The sequence below is a fragment of the Plectropomus leopardus genome, chromosome 11 (assembly GCF_008729295.1).
Source record: "Plectropomus leopardus isolate mb chromosome 11, YSFRI_Pleo_2.0, whole genome shotgun sequence".
In the NCBI taxonomy this organism is placed as follows: domain Eukaryota; kingdom Metazoa; phylum Chordata; class Actinopteri; order Perciformes; family Serranidae; genus Plectropomus; species Plectropomus leopardus.
The window spans coordinates 33,617,516-33,633,339 of record NC_056473.1 but is presented as its reverse complement, the minus strand read 5'-3'; the positions used below and the strand labels follow the sequence as shown (position 1 = coordinate 33,633,339).

Here is a 15,824-nt window from a genome sequence, read left to right as displayed (position 1 = left end):
ACGCTTGTCATTGTGATGTGTGGTCAAGTTCCCAAGTTTATGTTGCTTATAATTTTTTTCTATTATTTAGATGCATTTCCAGTTTTATTTTGATACTTGCCTCTCCTTTCAGATCCTCTCTTCCTGCCTTCATGTGTTTATCTGTAATCATCAGCACTGATGTGTTTCACCTGTGCCCAATTATCCCCACTCTCTTTGTGTGTTTAGTCAGCGTGCTTCCCGTACCAGTTTGTGTTAGTAATTTTGTGTCAAGCGTTCCAGGGTTTTTTACTTGTGTTAGTTATCCTGGTTGTTTAGATCCTCGCTCGTGTTTTTTGACCTTGCTCTTTTCAGATTGTTTGCCTGTCTGATTGCCTGCCTGTGTACCGGACCAGTTGTGAAAATAGAGATTTTTGATTTTCCTTTGAACCTGTCTCCAGAGTCCAGCACTTGAGTCCTCATCTCTGCACACCAGTCTTGTCAATTATAAAATTCTGCCTTTCCAGGCTTTGGTGAAGATGCTATCCTGCATACTGTTGCCCTATACCAGGTAATCCTCTTTATGCTTCAGAAAAATCTGTGGACCATCTTTATTAATCTCTCCTCTGCTCTGTGGCTGTGTGTACCTGTGGCTTTTCTTAAGCTTCCCACAGCAGATAAGTCCAGAGAGAAAACATGGTGGAATGGAAACAAGTCTGTTTTATTATAATATTTTTATCGTATCCTTCAGGTTTAAATCCCAGCTCCGCTCAAGACTTCGCTCACCAGGAACTTTACAGCAACAACTGGAGGGAGAACAAGAGCTGAACCAGAGGTACTGGAAGTGGGGGTCTGAAAAGTGTGTGTGTGTGAGAGAGAGAGAGAGAGAGAGAGAGAGAAACATTCATTCATAATTATTGAAAGTGCACCTTGTCACAGGTGAAAACATAACGTATCCTGATACAGCTGTTGGTATGATATGTTGCAAAAAGTTAACTCTTCGGAACCTGAGCATATTGGTTTGATTTCTTTCAAAAACATGGGGAGAAGGCAACAAGTTAGACATGGCCCAACAATTAGCAATTTAAAAAAAAAAATACCTGAAAATAAGTACAAAAAAAGTAAAAATCAAAAACAAGAAAACTTCCTGAAAAGAACTGAAAATGAACAAATATAAATATTTGTTTTATATATTTTATTTTTTTTTCCCTGTACATATTTATACAAATAGAAATTTATTTAAAAATTATTAAAGACTTTTTTTTCCCTTTTTCTCAGGTAAATTTGCCAAGTTCGTCATTGGATTTTTCTGCCGCAAACATCAAACCAATCTGCTCGGTTTCAAAGGGTTAAATAGCTTGTGAGAGGTATGTGAATGCAGCACAAGAAGCAGAAGTAGTGCCAGTCATCGGTGGATCATCTGGGTAATTTTACACATTGCTCCTGAATCATTTTGGAGTTTTGAGCCACTCATAGAAATGAAAAATGAAAGGTATCTCGTGTTCAATGCTGTATCAAGTTCTCTTCAATGTTTTCAGCAGTTTGAAATTTGATGACTTAAGTTTGTCGGCTCAGCGTTTGTTATCAGAGAGCTGCTCATGGATCCTACGTTCAATAAAATCATCAGACTGGACACACTGAGCACATTACAAACTGCAGTATAAATACCCAAAGTTACTGCAGAGTTGTGTGACTTTCAGAGTGATTGATTGGTGATAAAGATAGCGTGTGCTTGATAATCCGATAAGAAACCATCAGCAGATGTTTCACGAAGGAATTTTATGACGGTGACAAGTGACAGAATCATTACTTATTTTTTTTTCAGCCCCAATATCCGGCGTTATATTAAACTTGGTGATGCTTGCTTCCAATCTTGGCTCAGCTGGTGACATTTTGTCAGTCCATTAATGAGGCAATGTGGAAACTGACAACAGGACTGTCAGTGTGAGCTCAACTCTGATAATGATGAGTGTAAAAAACCACCAGTGTGTGTTGATGTGAGTTCATGAGTTAGAGCTCGCTCACCAGACCCGGAGCCACATCAGCTCTATTAGCTGTCAAACAACTTGTAATTATTTCTAAATACCAACACACATCAACATGGGAACGTTTGCTGTGTATGACCTATTAATATCTGCAAAATCTAATTAAAAAGAAGAGTCGACAGCCAGGCCGGCGGCTCCGTGCGGCTGCGTCACACAGCTGTGTTTGAGCTAAAAGCTCATATCAGCGTGCTCACAGTGTCAATACTGATATTCTAATACTTAGCAGGTGTTATGTTGTGAGCATGTATGTTCCCAAGGTTCAGAGTTCCCAAATGTTCTGTTTCCTCACATCAACCCTCATATTCACCGAAAACATCACATCACCCCGATCCTTGCTTCCCTCCATTTGCTCCCTGTTCGTTTTAGAATAGATTTTTTAAAGCTTTTACTGATTGTTTTAAAAACTCGTCTGGCCCCAAGCTACACAACAGATATGTTGACCCCTTATGAGCCAGTTTGCAGCCTTAAATCCTCGGATGGGGCCCCTCTGGCCCTTCCAAAGTCAAAGCTTAAAACCAGCAAAGCTTCTGCCTTGCCCTGTTTGTCAAAGCAAACAGGGCTAAATGCTATATCAATACAGTTATTATTATTATTGTTATTATTATTATTATTATTATTATTATTATTATTATTATTATTATTGTATTGTGTTTATTCTGCTTTCATTAGTCCTCTCTGCATATCAATTGAACAGTAACTAATTCGAGAATTATGAGAATTAATTCATGTCAGTCAGCAAATGCTGTTGCTTCACATACTTTCCTTTTCGAAACAACCCACTTTGCTATGCAAGTATTAGCAGCCACGTTTATTTCGTAAGTTAAGATTCAACCATTAATGAAAATGCTACACTAGATTTAAATGCTCAGTTTGAACACAAATTTTCTGCTCTGCACCCATCAAATTAATCAACGGCTTACCAACCTGTGAAAGAGGGCACTGGCCCCAGGTTGGCCCCCAGCCCTGTAGGCCACAAGATTTCAGTGTGCCAAATAATTTGCAGTAATTGATAAACTGTATTTCTCATGTAACTTCCACCACTATAACAAAAAGTACTGAATCAGTGAGGCTCGTAAGGAAGCTCCTGAGTGTGTCAAGACTGGGTTAGCAATCGAGCAAAGTGGGTGACTCCCCTGTAATCCTGCAAACCCTCACAGTGGGTTCACTGATTTGGCAGTTTATTCATTTTCTCTTTGGAAATTAGTGAACAAGCACAACTAAAATCAGCTGACATCATGAAGGTCATACCTGAGCATGAGATCCCGTGTCGACCCTGTGTCACGATCAGGTATTAAAACAAAAGTTCTTTCAGCTCTTTTTTTATAGTTTGCTTAAAAAAAGCTTTTTCCTGAATACATTTGTGTTCATCAAACAATGATCTCAAAATCACAATGCACTGAGCTGTAGAAGAACGAGGGGTTAACAGGGACCCAGTGGCTAATATTTGCCGCTTGGCCGGGATAAGCAGCGTGAATTACAATTTTAAAGTGAATTCTGCAGCTAACAGGTCACCAGGGTGGAGATCCTAACACAGGTTGACGTGTTCTTGGCTTTTTTAGCATAACTTGAAATCCCACATTAGCATCTGAATTTAGAAAAAGCTGGAGGGGTTAGAGACACTTTTTGACTGAGGCAGGAATAGAAAGCAGTCTGGATGCTGATGAGCTTCTCCAGATTAACTGAAGGTGGAGGCGCATCAGTTTTGGAGAAGTTTCTGAGTTGAACGAGATGGCTCAAAGCTTTCGACACATCAAAGGATGGAAACACATCTAATAGATGTCGCACAGAACAATGAATTTACAGTTTCTTTGCATTTTATTTCAAGTCTTTTCCCGAGTTTCGGCAAAGAAAATGTCACACATGGACAGCAAGATAAGATAAATTTTGCATATTTTGCCTAGGTCACCATTTTATTTTATTTTCTGTTTCTTTAATTGTTTTTCAGTTTCATTTTATTTCCTCTTTCTTTTGTACTTTGAGTTTTGTTGCCTGCCTGTTAACTACATTACAGCTTGCTTTTTGTTGAAAGCACCTTCCTGCCCACAGGAGGACGCTGTCCAGAGGTCGGAGCGGTGGATCACAAGATGAAGGGCTTTCCCCAGAAGACGGCTGCTCAGAACTGTGTGAACTCTGAGTGAATTCTGTGTCATTTTAAAGGTACGTTTGAAGTATGTTTCTTTTCCTAATGAAACCTAACTACTGTATATTTCTTTTCTGAAACCTAGCCACATAACCTAACCTAAACCTCCATAACAATAATTATGTAACTTTACATATAACGTATACTGGGCTGCTAATTCATAGGACAGTGATACTCACTTACAGCCAATGTGCCAAATCTGGCCTTCCCAGTCCATGTGAGCTCGCTGACTCTTGAAAACTTACAAAAACACTTTTCACAACACAGAGTTTTACCTTACTCCTGTGAGCACAATTAAAATTAAGTGGTCTTGAAACTGAAAGTTTATTTAAGGAGGGAAACGCTTAAACCCACAAGAAGAATTGCCTTGTTTTTTTCTTCTTTAGTTTCAGCAAGAATAAAAGCCACAAAAATTGTGGCACCTAATTGTGCAAGACAGCAATTATAGATTACAATGTGGTGGTTTTGCCACAAAAACGAAGGACATTTATACACCACATTTATCTCTACTCGCAGAGCGATCTCTTTCCCTGGCTTCACTATTGAGAATTTGAAAGGGATGTGTAAAACATGACACATTTGCTCTGCACCTACATCAATACCCATGCAGACTTAATCGACTTTAGGCTGAAATACAGCCCAGGGATAAATGGAAAACAAGAACAGCACGAGGGACAAAACTTGATGCTAAGGTTAATTAATTTTCCTGAAATTCCTTGAGAACGATGTGGGTGCGGAGCTACAGCTGAAGCACAATGGCACTTTAACTCGGGTCACAGGTATCTTTTTTCTTTCATTTTTAAACGCATTACTTGTCCCCAGTCAGTGTTGCTGCATGCCCTTTCGCTCCTTTTAAACCTGAAATATATTTCTGACATGTGGCACCTGGAAGTGCTCCAGATCTGGACGGATTCAGATGGAGTGCCGCCCGCTGTCGTATTTCTCTCTCTCCGCTCAACAACTGTGAATCAGGATCATGTCCCGACTATAAATCCCTGCTCAAGTCAAGGACAGCACAGTAATTAACACAAAGATTGGGAATGTGTGAGGAAAAGTAAGAGCTCTGCGTGTTTGTGTTGAAGAATCAAAATAAGAGCTGTCACATAAATACTCTCTGAGGATGAATAGATGAGTCGTAAAATGTGACGCATGAAGAATAAACACTCATCTCAATGCCAGAGGTTGGCTGCTGCAGTGGCTGGAAATCCTTCACGCTGGTTTATGGTGTTTGGGTCTGCGGGATAATTCTTCCGACATATTGTCATCATTTCTGAAACTCGTTGGCTCATATGTATTTACCAGGCACTGCCCAACAGCTATTAGAGCTAAAGAGTAATACCCAGTCTGAAAAATAGGAAGCAGAAAAAAGCAGCGATGTCCTTAAATAGGGTCAATCTGCCTTGAGAAATAAAGGTTGCAGTTTTTTGCCAAGCAGTGTTAAGTTCTTCAACATTTCAATTTGAGCTGTTTTTCATGGTGTTTAGACATTTCAATGACAAGGTGTGTTTACAAAGACAGACTAAATGGCTTTGACCCACTGCTGAATCAGCAGTGAAGGCCACTTTTACTTTTAGCTTCCAGTCGGGCTGGTATATTTCACTGAGGATTCTTTACTCCAGTAAACTCAACTCATTGCCTGCGAGCCAAATCTGGCCCCCGACAGGGTGCCAGGTGGCTCGACCACTATTTTTTTAAATCACAGTAAAAAAAAAAGTGATTCACAGTGGGAATTTTTGTACTTTCCGAATACATAAAGTGCAAGAGTGCATAAAACAGCATCAACATGGAGCTTGTTTATCAAAAAATGGGAGGATCCCCCGCACTCCCCAACAGAGGTCCCTGCTAAGCTTCTCATGTCCTAAAATCTAGAAAATGCCTTAAAATCTGAGAAATGTCCAAAAATCCAAAACATCTCCTAAAATCCTACAAATGTTCTAATACCCTAAATATCTCCTAAAATCCGAGAAATGCCTTAAAATCCGAGAAATGTCCGAAAATCCAAAAAATCTCCTAAAATCCTACAAAAGTCCTAAAATCTTAGAAATGTCCTAAAATTTAGAGAAAAATCTAAGAAATCTCCTTAAATCCTAAATATCTCCTAAAATCCAAGAAATGTTCTAAAATCCTAAATATGCCATAAAATCCTAGAAATGTCAGAAAATCTTAGAAATGTAATAAAATCTTAAATGTCTACAAATCTAGAGAAATGTCTCAAAATACTCAATATGTCCTAAAATCCCAGAAATGTCCTAACATCCTAGAAATGTGCTAACATCCTACAAACATGTATGAGGCTGCTACGACTGGCCCCTGGCCCCTGGCCCCCTGTCATTTTGCAAAAGTGGTCCTCAAGTAAAGGAAGTTTAGTACCCCTGCTCTCCTCTTTTACAAAGTTTAGCCAAACCACTCAAAATGTATCTCCAGTGTTATAATTTTTTCACTATGTTGTATTGAATCCACTCTTGAGTGCAGCTCAGGCTTCATATTTCTGTCCATACCCAACCAGACCCCAAGAGAGCATCACTGATGTTTAATACAGTGCGCTGACATGGAAATATTTGTTAATGAGTTTAATTAATGACCTCATTAGCATGGACCTGTGTTGAATATGTCGGGTTGAGTATTCTGGAGCATCAGGCAGCTCAGATGAGTCTTTATAACTCTTGTTTCTAATGTCAACTCAAAAGTCAGGTTACTGTTGCTGTCAGTAAACAGTAGAAGCTGCTGTGGTATCTGAAATTCATTTCTACATCATATGAATGGAGATATCTCATTTTCTTAAACACAGCTACAGGGGAAATGTTTCAGCTTTCCAATACCTCAGTGCAATTTCACAGAATGTGCTCATAGCAAGAAATATTGAGGGTCAGTATCTTTGCTTTTGAGTTTGAGACGTTGAAGGCTGTTGTTGACATTTCATCAGTCTCTCCTGGTCCGTGCGTTGCTGTGGTTTTCAGGATGGGAAGGGGCTGTTGGCTGGTTCTGCTGAAAGATATGGAAATGTTCTGCCTGTCATACTGTATATGTCATATCATTCTAGTATCTGTAGTGTTCGTGTCAGTGGCACCTTTGGGAAGCATCATTTTTTGGCATATTTTTGTCATATTTTGCTGTACGATCCAGGATATTTTAGCTTTTTATTGGTCTCGTTTAGGCTGTAAACATTTTTTTTCTCAGCTTCCTCTGTGACATACTGTGTGTCTGTATGGTAGGTATCTGTTTTCACGTTAGCTTTCAAAAACCCATTGTGACCAAGGTCCAACTGCACAGACACGTTTAATCAGTTCAGTTTTAGACACATGATAGGCAGCACGTTATCATCCCCAATCGTCACATTTTTCCACTTTACAGTGGATTTACGCGTCTACATATTACACTCTGGGTATTCTTCTGCGTCTGCTGTTGATGTTCCAGGGTGCTGCCACCATGATGTCAGCACAAGCACATGGTGGGATTATGCTGTATGTATTTATGCTTAGGCAACAAAAGCACATGACAACCAACACCAGGATGTCGACAAACGCTAATGCACGAATGGTTTGGATTAGGCAAAAGAGGCACATGTTAAGATGTAGAAAAAACATCACATTCAGAGAGGAAGCAAACCTCAGACTTTTGCATGAAAGTCCGGGAATGAAGTCAGTCTGGGCTTTGCCAGAAAAACACAAGGTCATCCACTAAAAAAAAAGATAACTCTCAATAAACTCTGAGCTTTTACTGCTGTGCAACATGACATCATCTGGCAAGGAGATACGTTGGCCAATCACATGCATGCAAGAGCAGATTTTGACTGGATTACTTTATAATGTGAGTGTCATATTTTTGCAGTTTACCTCTCGATCCATCCTGTTCTCCCACCAAATTCGTCAAATAGTACCACTCTTTTAGTGTTTTCAGTGCTTAAATTTGCTTGGATAGAGCAGGTGGTGTTGTTTTGTATGCTTGTTATTATGTGCCTGCGGACAGCGGGACAGCACCGGCTGCGTCCACATGCAAAGCACACTAGCGCCGTCACTTGAGAACACAGCCGGACAGCGCATGAAAAGCTGAAGGACAGGGTCATGTAATAAAGCCTGTGTAAACTACATAATATAAATAGCGTGAGTTTGCTTAATAGGTGGGTGGCATGTGCCTCTCTTGCCTTATCCCAACCACCGTGATGGTCTGCGCTGTTGTGTAAACATAGGGACCGTGCTGCTCATCCCACCATGTGCATTTGTTGAGATCATGGTAACAGCATCCTGCATCGTAAACAGCCGACACAAAAGGATACCTCAATCATAAGTAGACCTGGAGGGTCACTAACAGAGCGGCACTGTGTGATGAGTTGGGATGAGAACGTGTTGCTCGATCATTGTGACGAAATATAAAATAGTTGCCACCGTTGTTTCATGTTTTGGTATCTGATAAGCTTTAAATACCATTAATCTCTTACTCCAGCTGGACTTTTGGGTTATATTTCTTTGTGTCACTGATATCTCAAATATGACATCCCCCTAACACACCTCGCTGCATTGCTCAGGCTGTTTTGGTTCTGAATCTCCATTATTTGAATGGGAGAAGCAGTCATGTTTCAGTGTCCCTGTGAAAGCCTTGCTTCTCAAACAAACAGAGCCCCCCCCCCCCAAATCAAGCGTCCCTTGCTCTGAAACACTGACCCCTGAAGTGTCTTTGCTCTGTACCACTCAGACATGCCTGCTCTCACACAGCGTGTGCGGTGTTTGTGCAGCCCACGAAGAGCAGACTGAACACTGTGAACAGTTGCTGTCAGAATGTGTGTGACAAGTAGTCAATATGTCTGTTTGAGTTGTCTTGTTGGCTTGTTTGTCCCCCGCAGACCTGTTTTCATCCACTGGCTGTTCTCAGTGTTTACAGTGGAGGGGACACAAAACTGACGATACAAGTGCTCACAGTCAGGGAGATTTTCAGCGGTTAAGAGACGTGTCCCTCATTTAAAACCCATCAGTTTGGCAGCAGGAGGAGCCGATATGGACGCTTCACAGCAGGCTCGTACAGGGGATCGTTTGTGGCTGCTGTGAAGTTACTTGGTGTCGTTGCGTTTGTGATGATGCAAATGGTTTACTTTTTAATGGAACCACTTTCTGCCATCATGGCTTGTTTCCAAGAATGTCTTTCATATCGATAAGCTACAGGGAGCTCGAATTCCCTAAAAAACACATTAACTCCTCAGGGAGTCTCATTTGAGAAATTTAGGTGGAGCCTTAAAATACAGTCATTTTTGGTGCCACTGTATGAATTGATATGTTTCAAATGTGGTGTTAAAATTATATATATTTCTTGACAGTTACAGATTGATGCCTACAGTTGAACATAAGTTTATCCTTTATGTGTCCAACAGCAGGGAAATTGCTACAGTACAGCAGCAAATGAGTAGCACAAACAGGACTTTTAATTAGTGCTTCTATTGCAGTTTTGCAAAATATGGATTTTTCAAATTGCTCAAATACCACATCATGCAATTGTAAAAACTTTTTTGCAAAAAATGGAAGGTTTTGTTTTAATTGATGTATATCATGAGGTGTATTTTATATTTGTAGTTTCTACTGTGATTTAACGTACAGGATCTTGCATTTCAGAGATTCCATATCTATGCTCCACTACTACCCTTTACATTTGACAGCAGTTTTGAGATAGAGCAACATTAATGTTATACATTGTGAATGATATTGGAATTTTTTATTTAGGGTCCTTATAGAGTTGTTATTTTGAAATTATGATCTTGAAAATCTGTGGGAACCCTGAAATATGCACAAGTAGAGATTTTTTGAAGATCAGGACCCTGATGAAGGCCACAAGCTGAAACATGTTGGTCTTGCAATAAAGTTGGTCTAAATATTAAAGGTGTTCAGCTGGAGCTTTGACCCATTTTGATTTATTTCCCTTCTCCGTGCACCTTGGTAGTAAGTGGAATTGTGCCAGAAACCCTCATTCTGCTTCCAAGTTAAACATTTTTCCTCCCTTTCTCTCCCAATAATGATACTGTAGTCTTTTAATTACACAAACAGCAGTACATTCAACAGATTAACTAATTAATCATGAACAGACACACACACACACACACACACACACCGAGATTTGCTACTGCCATGGTTACAGCAAACACATCACACATTTGAAGGACGGTGTCGATAAAATCAGTGACATTCAAGATTTATTTTTGAGTGTGTGCGTGCGTGTGTGTGTGTGTGTGTGTGTGTGTGTGTGTGTGTGTGTGCGTGCGTGTGTCAGTCAGTCAATCTGTTCCCCATCAGACAATGAAGTACCTCTTTCCATCTCTCTCCCTCTGACTCTGCAGGAGTAGATAACTTGTCATATAAGGCTTGTATACTATGATGCATGGAAATCTACGTGAGGCTGTGCTGCATTGTGGGTATTTCAGAAGCTAATTCAGCATAATTGTCGGCAGCTGGTGTGTTTTGTATGGAGCAAATGATACAGGTGCTATTTTTGGTCACATTTCACTACAGATTTTCAAATGAAAATGTAGGGCTGAAAGAAGAGGAAACAGGCTTTCACAAACTGAAAAGAACGATGCTTTTAACAAGCTATAAAACAGGAAGTTTACAGTTACTCTAAAACTAGTTAAAAGATGGATTTACTGAAAGATTTTACAATTAATAATGAGCCGTGTGTTAAGAAAGTAATGCTTGTTTATATTTTGTTATTAGTGTTGTGATTTTCTGATGGTATGAAGAAGGAGAGGATTATTATAAGTCGGATGGAGCTCTTTAGATTTTCTTGATATCGACCATTATCCATTATCGAGACTCCTCAATGATCCGAATCTTTATCAATACCACTAATGGTACTTTTTTATTGGTGGAAAGACGAGGTGAGACTTTTTTTTTTACTTTAATATTCTGATTTAAATATCTATTCTAAAAATCTTGGCATTAGAAGTTTTATTTAAGTATTATAAGATAATCAATTTTGTCACCAAAAACTAAATTTTCTTTTATGTTCCATTTAAAAATATCATAATGACGTTTTATTTACCTTTGCCCAACAGTCATTTTACTGAGCCGACGATGAACACATCACAATGAAACCTTATGCAGCCTCATTTATTGAGCCAGATGGCTCTTATCATGCTAATTTCAACTCAGATATATCCACTAGATTACCATTTTTAACTGACAAGACTTGCTGCAAAGTTTGGGTGTGCTTGAACAGTTCAGTCTGGCCATGTTCTCAGCTGACTACATCAAGCGGCATATCATGCAGACACGAGAGGTGGCTCTCTAATGCCGAAAGCACTGCAAAAGCGGTGGTTGCTTAGCGATGTTGCTGCTAGTGGCATCATTCAATTCCTGCAGTAAATTTTTTGAATTTGCATCAGAGTCTCGTGTCCTTGTGGCTCCCAACAAGGTCCACCCATCCAGTGCGACAGCTTGATCCGGGATGTTAGGGGTTAAACATGTCTCTGTGAAGATGTGCATAGAGCAGTCTCTGATCTAGAAGAAGGCTTGATAGAGGAACAGCTCTGGGTCCAAGTCAGGTCAGCCTCGCCCTGATTCTGGCTCTCCTCCCTATCTTCTTTTAAGCATTTCTGGTTTCGATTCTCCCTCTGGTCTGACTGGCCGCTCCGCATATGCCGTTGGTGGGGATCCTCGCACAGTCTGTTGCATTCAGTCCAAACCCCACATAAATTTTCCTGATGTTGATAAGTGCTTCTCTATTATATACGTTATAAGTTGTGCTGCAGCAGAAGGGGCCATGGTGCAATGGCCATGTATTTGGAATGATGTAATAATAATAATAATTATTATTATTATTATTATTTATTATTATAAAAATGAATGATAATGCAGCCTGAAGTCTATTTTAAATTAATGTTAGTAAGATTTAAAACAACTTTAGGATGGCCGAGCTGTTGGATATATAATGTGGCAGCCCAGCAGATGTACAAAGTAAAGACAAGTCAAATACTCTTTCAGGGCACATACAATTGTTCCTGTTAACACACTGAGTAAAATCTCAAAAGCTGACTAAAGTACTGATAAGATTTGCTTCAGTCTACAGCCAGAAATAGGTGGCTATAATCCAATATAGAACATAAAACACACTGGTATAATGGCTGAATGGTTTTAAAGATGGCAGTTCTGATTCTTTTCAAGCCTCAAATTACAGTGCAGTCCAAAAGTAAAGAAACGAATCAGACGGAATAATTCAGATGATAATGCGGCTGATTACAGTATTTTACATCACACTTACATCCATTCAGTCATTTGCTGATTCAGATATGCGTTCTTCTTCCTTCTTTCACATTTCCATTCTTTGATTGATTGTCTGTCTCATCATTGCGACATCTACTCTCCCTTTGAGCTCCTGTCAAGATGAGGACTGGATTTTCCCTTTTACACTTTGGCAGCACCAATTTTCCTCTCCGATGATGATGTGAAAGTAATTGCACATTTTCTCCCTCTCTGTGTGTGTGTGAGTGTAATGCTTGGTTAGAATAGTGAATAGGTAGCAGGACGGGTTGATTGCCTTAAACCTGTTCAAACAAGTCCCTGTTATATGAATGTGCCCCATGATCAACATTCAAAGAAACGTAATTTCTGGAGCAACCCATGATAGAGCGACAGAGGGAAATTTTCAAAGCAATTATGAAGGGAATGTCAAGTAAGGGGATGCTTGTAGTTTTGCATTATGTAGCCCATTAACTTCAAATCCTGTATACAAGTGAATGCTGAGCATTTTCCAAAGCATAGAAAACTTAAGATTGATTTCCTGAGGGGTGGGAAAATTGCCTCTACATGCATCCTTTAAATAAAGCCAGTGATTTTTATTAATTTATTTATTTTGCTCAGACGTGTCTATTTTATAATGTTGCACCACATTAAAATACAGAAAATTTAGCTGGATGAAATTTACATTACATCCACGCACACTTTAAATATTTTAGATTTAAAGGGAATTTCACCAGTCTAAATATAAACACCAGAGGTTGAGCTGTCCAAACACGATCCAAGTGCCCCTTTGATGTAAATTTGGAGCCAAGTCATGAATTTTTACATTTTTTTTAAGCCATAACCATACTATCATGGCTTGAACTTCCTTTTATCTATCATTTATATATATATATATATATTTTTTTACGTTTTTTTTTAACATTTTTAGATAGTTTGATAGTTATTATTAAGAATTTTCAAATGATCTTCTCTCTCGTTTTTTGTGCTCATTTTCAGGTCTTTTTCTATCACATTTTATTAATTTCTTGCAATTTGCAGAGCATATTTTTGCTGATTATTATTTAATATTTCCACCATGTTTTTGACAAAATCTTACCAGTGTACTTAGGTTTCCAAATGTTTTAGTGCTTGTTAAAGACATCTGACCAAAGCACAAGAAAACGGATGTCAAACCAGATTTCAAAGGGTTAAACCTCTGTAGGTCTGTAGATGAATTATTGTAATCCTCACTGTCAAAATGTAAACACTCACCTCTACACTTCAGTTGAAGGACCTGTGTGGGATTAAGAGGAGTTTTTGATCAGTGAGTAGCTGCCTGACGATGATGCGAGAACAACAATAAGGAATCACTTTAAGAGTGACGAGTGTAAAAAAAGACGGATGGGGTGAGGAGGGGTGAACGAGAGTTTTAAAGTTAACTCAGTCAACCTTTCTGAGGCTCTAAAGCGCATCTCCTCTGACTCATAACGGCTGCCGGTGTCAGAGCCCGGGGAACCAAACAAAGAACTCTCTGGTGTCTGACTGGAAATGAAGATGGAGAAAGAAAAGAGACGTGCGTTCTTGTGTTTGTGAGAGAGACCGTGGTAGAGAAATATGGTGGAGAGAAAGAGAAAAGAGTCCCATGTGCAGGACTGTGAGGAGGAGTTTGGATGAGACAGTTCCTCCTTCTGCGAGACGGAGAGTTTGAATGGAGTGAAGGCAAAGCCAGCGGGACCTGAGCTCAGCCAGTTGTGACACATTCAGAATGAAATTATACTGAATAGCTTCATGCAAATCATGAAGGACAAGTCAGCTGGGGCTCTCAGCAGCATACATTTGAGATTTTGCACTCGAGAGACAAGACTCGACATTCCCGATGGGTCTGCTCTGGGCATAAACTGTTCAAGAGTATGTAAATGGAGGGCTGAGGACACTGTTCCCCACACTTTATACGAGATATACAGTTGAGGCCATATATTTAGATTAAATTCTGAATTTGATGTTGTTTGCACAATGTAATGGCGACAGAATAATGAAAAAACTGTTTAAAAAAAAGTTTGGCATTCGTCTAGCTTTTACTTTGCTATTCTGCCAGCCTCCTGGTCTGAAGTGAAGGATCGATCTACGGCACAAAAGGAAGTACGTCAACAATTGCGCAACAAAAGCAGGAAGAAAACTGTGCTGTTTGTCTTCCTGGGTCTTATTATCCGCAGCAAAAGAAATAATTTTTGTGATATGCAGCTCTCATTACTGTCCACAGTAGTAGTCAAAATCAATCAATCAACCAATCAGACTTTATTTGTGTAGCGCTTTTCATACAAAAAAACACACACACATACACACACATTCTCAAAACATTAATGAAATGAAAACAAGACTTTGTGATTAAGTAAAGCACTAAAAACATCAGGAGTACTCAGGAGGAAACACTAGAGGCAGAATAAAACCTAGAAAAAGAAAGACAAAATAAATAACAACAGATAAAAAGAAAGTAATAATAAAAGATAAATAAAATCACTCAAACTGTAAATAAGAGGTAAATACCAGGATAACAGCACAACATTAAATAATGAATAAATATAGTAGGACGATAAGACAAGTGCATAATTACTTGTTTTGACAACGCATGTCTCTGCTGACTGATGGAAAACATGGAATAGCATTGTGGGTTTTTTATAACATATATTGCTTCTTGTTGGTAATAGATGTGCAAGGTGGGAGCATACTTCACTGTGTCTAATTAACATGACATACAGTAAAAAAGCCTTTGAATCATACATTTTCTCCTCGGTGGGAGTCGAGCCTCACTGTAACAAGCACCTCTGTTGCTTTACTAGATTCTTCCTTCTGTTTTGACAACTGAATGGAGAACGAGATTAAAATTTTCTCACGATACATCCTGAAATTCCCTCTTTTTGATATAGATTTGTCTGCATATGTGAATCTATCTACAATAGCAGACACCGTTTTTTGGCAGAAGCTTCCCTGAATCTGAATCAGAGGATGACTTATTTTAGCTGCCAAGCCATAAAAGAGACAATTGTAAAAAAAATTTAGCTAGAGTTCTTGCATGATGGTGTAATCCAAAAATGTAAGGAGACAGAACACACTAATACAGAAAATATGCTCCAATGTTAATACATATATCAACCTAGTGTAAAGGCAGGACATCCTGTGGACATACTGTGAACAAATAATAATATATCAGTAGTGCAATGAGACAGCAGCGTTCTGAGAAGTATGGGGCCAAGACAAGGATTCCTTAGACATCATAAGTATTGGAAAAAGTGGCAAAACTACTCAAAATAAATTGGATGGACCTGCAGGAATCCAGCAGCAGTTTTGGGTTTCCTGTCAGTCTCCTGGCTGGGCTGTGAATGCATCATGCTCGTGGTAGAGTACGACTGGTGGAATAAGTTGACAGCTCTTGGTAGGAAACAGATTATGGTCCTGCAGAAGAGGTTTCATGAACAGGTTTCAGGTGTG

General features: G+C 39.3%; 1 long non-coding RNA gene across 1 annotated transcript; it reads left to right on the top strand.

The window, feature by feature from the left end:
* The first annotated feature begins 200 nt into the window (after positions 1–200).
* On the top strand, positions 201–9,156 carry LOC121949760. The gene is made up of 4 exons (XR_006106297.1): positions 201–529; positions 710–793; positions 4,050–4,160; positions 8,981–9,156. It is a non-coding gene; the product is annotated as an uncharacterized LOC121949760 (long non-coding RNA).
* Positions 9,157–15,824: the final 6,668 nt, after the last annotated feature.